Consider the following 3,122-nt stretch of genomic DNA (forward strand, 5'->3'; position numbering starts at 1 on the left):
GTATTTTATAAAAAAGCCCACAATTTATTACTTTGTAACAATGCTTCATCTTCTCGGTCATCTGATAATGTATTATGTAGTTCATTATAAAAATGATAATTTTGTACCAAATTTATTTATGTTCAGGACTATATTTATTTGCGATAATATAATGAATATTATTGATGAAGGTACTGTTGGGTATTTGTGATAGTTTTTAGAACTTGTGGGTATAAGTCATGTTTCATATTTTTTCAAAAAAAAAAAAGTGAAATATGCTTTGAATTGATGTCCAAATATATTTTCATCTTCAAACCAAACTTCACCAAAATCAGATTTTTCAAAACAAATTAGAGAATCTATGGCCGGACGCTAGCTCAATGTTTCGAAATAGATATGTTTTCGTTGAAAGGGAAATCCAAATGATTCCAAAATAGACTTCAGGAATCAGGAGTATATATAACAAATAAAATACTTACAGAACAAAACAATTTCCCTATTTAAAGAAAATGAAGAGATGAAAATGCCCTCGTTGTGTTGGAAGTACAGGAATGACGTCAGAATAGAAAATCGACATATTATTAAAAGGAGAGAACATTATTAGGCGTCTGGATAATATTCGGTTGCAGTAGAACAAAAAAATTGAAATTGAAAAAGAGTATTAGCTCGTTTATGTCTGAACATGAATTCTTGGAAAAAAAAAAAGGAAGTTAAAGATTTGTGAGTAAAATTCATAGTATTTCAAATACTAAAGTTCAATATTATTTTTAAATATAAAAATATTATTTATGATGAAAAGGCATAACAAGCAGTATAGAAAATAAATCTGAATAATTGTTCGTTAGGTGTAGAATTGTGTTATGGGTTGAGTTACGAAAACACAATTCACATACAAGGCATGTAAGTTTCAGAGTTGGTGAGGGTGTAAGAAAAATACATGGAATGGGCAAAAGTGAGCAGGTTACGTACTTATTTGATGGTCCATTTGGAAGAGTGCCATATTTTGGATCATAAATCTTGTCTTCCCATTTGAACCTATATTATTCATTACACAAAATCTTTACTTGCTCTTATTTCTCATATCTCACGTGCTCTCTCAAGATAACATGATAATTGCCTAAACATATAGAAACTACGTACCCTGATTCTTAACAAGTAAAACTCATTACATATATACTACTGTACTCACCACGTAGACAGTTCAATAATCAAGAAAAAACTAATTCGGCCATAGTATATGCAAGCTCGATTTAGTAGCCGACCACCATTGTTTGAGTGAAATTTTCTCGCTCTTCGTTAATTATTTTGTTATTTATGTGCACCCGTAAGACTCAAGAGGGGGTCAATACGGTGGTGGATTTAGCATTTTAAAGTAATAGGTGTTCACTATTAATTAGTGCTAGCAAATGATGGGTGGAGCCGGATTGATATGGATGGATTGAACAAGTTTTAGACAGCACAGATAAAATTTCTGAATCACTCATATATAATACGGATAAAACATAGATTGAATGGTGAGAAATATGAATATTCATATTTTCTTGAATATTATCTTTATTGTGCGGATTCCAAACCACAATATAGGCCGTCAAATTTGAAGGTGGTAAATTGAGTATGTTTTCTTTTTGTGCCATGAACTAAATGAATTGAAGAAAGAAAAAATATCAAAAGTTAAGAACAAAAGGAATATTAGGTCATACCAAATTTTTGCGGTCCCTAAAACGTTTGCCTGATTACTGAAAAAGGACCCCGTACAATATTGTTATCGGGAAAAAAACTTACCCATCGGGTGTTTAATTACACCAAGCCAGGAAGGCAAATATGTATTTTTGGTACACACTTTATCGCTCAACCATGGTTATAAATTGGTTATATAGTTTAATTTAATGTTAATATCTTGAGCGATTAAGTATTTACCTTGTCGTTGTTTTTAAATTTCTGTCTGATTAATGAATAACATGATTGTTTTATCATCTATCTTGTGAAAATAATATCTAAAATGGATATTTAAAAAATATTACTAATAGTTAGTATTATTATATAACAATACTACTATATTACAAAATGGCAAATTAAGTTTTGCCAAGTTAATTTATACTGTATTGACTAAGAAAAATTCACCAAAATATCGGGACTAAGTAGTAAAAGAATTAGGTGGCATCTTCGAAATTCTTTGTCCTTTTTTTTTTCTTGCAAATTAGGTATTTCGTTAAAAAACAGTTTTTGGGAATTGAATTTTTTTCTGGTTGAAACTCTTGGTCAAATATTACCCCGAAGCAAACATTGAAGAGAAGTAGAAGTCAGGTGTAGGAGATTGGATGTTAGCACTAGCAAACAGCTGCACAATTACATCATCGTGGAGTAGAAACCTCAGGAATTGACAGTACATAAATACAACGTAGCTAGTAGGTAGGTGTAATTCAAACCATGCAACGTGCTCTAGTGATGAATTGGATTCTCTTCTTTCATCTGCAATACATACATTATACGCAGATGACATCATGTTTTTGTCATTCCTTGTACTACAACTAGGTTAACTAACAAGGTTGGATTTCTTGTTAAGTAAGTAAAAAGGTCAGATGCGTACGTCTGATCACTTATCAGATCTTCATAGCAACTAAGACTCTCGTACGCTGTCGTGACTGACTCTAGATCTTGAGTCTTGAGTCAGTCAGTCCCTCGTCACAAATAACGTTTTGCACACGAGGGGAGCATCATTGACGTAGACACTTGACTCTTGGATTCGCCTTGTCAACTAGCACTACTACACTTACAAATATTTCCACTTTGGTCAACCTATATCTCTACGACTCTCTACTAATTCTCCTATTCTGGACTATTATCATTTCTACATTAATTAAAACAATCACAACTTCACTTCAAATTCCTAAGGAAAATAAATTATCTAACTAATTTTGTATGAGTCAAAATCTGACCGTAGTGGTCGCCCCCAATAGGAATGATAAGGGGTCGACCCAGCTGGAACCATGCCCAGGTGGCGAAATAGCGAAGAACACCTCGGCCATCGTCGGGGTCAAATCGTCGAGAGCATACATCGAGTCAATACTGTGCTCGAGTAACGACGAAAGGGACGGTCGCAAGAAAGCATGTTGGTCAAAGACCGGGAACTATATATATATATA

This window comes from Nicotiana attenuata, chromosome 1, assembly GCF_001879085.1.
Source record: "Nicotiana attenuata strain UT chromosome 1, NIATTr2, whole genome shotgun sequence".
In the NCBI taxonomy this organism is placed as follows: Eukaryota; Viridiplantae; Streptophyta; class Magnoliopsida; order Solanales; family Solanaceae; genus Nicotiana; species Nicotiana attenuata.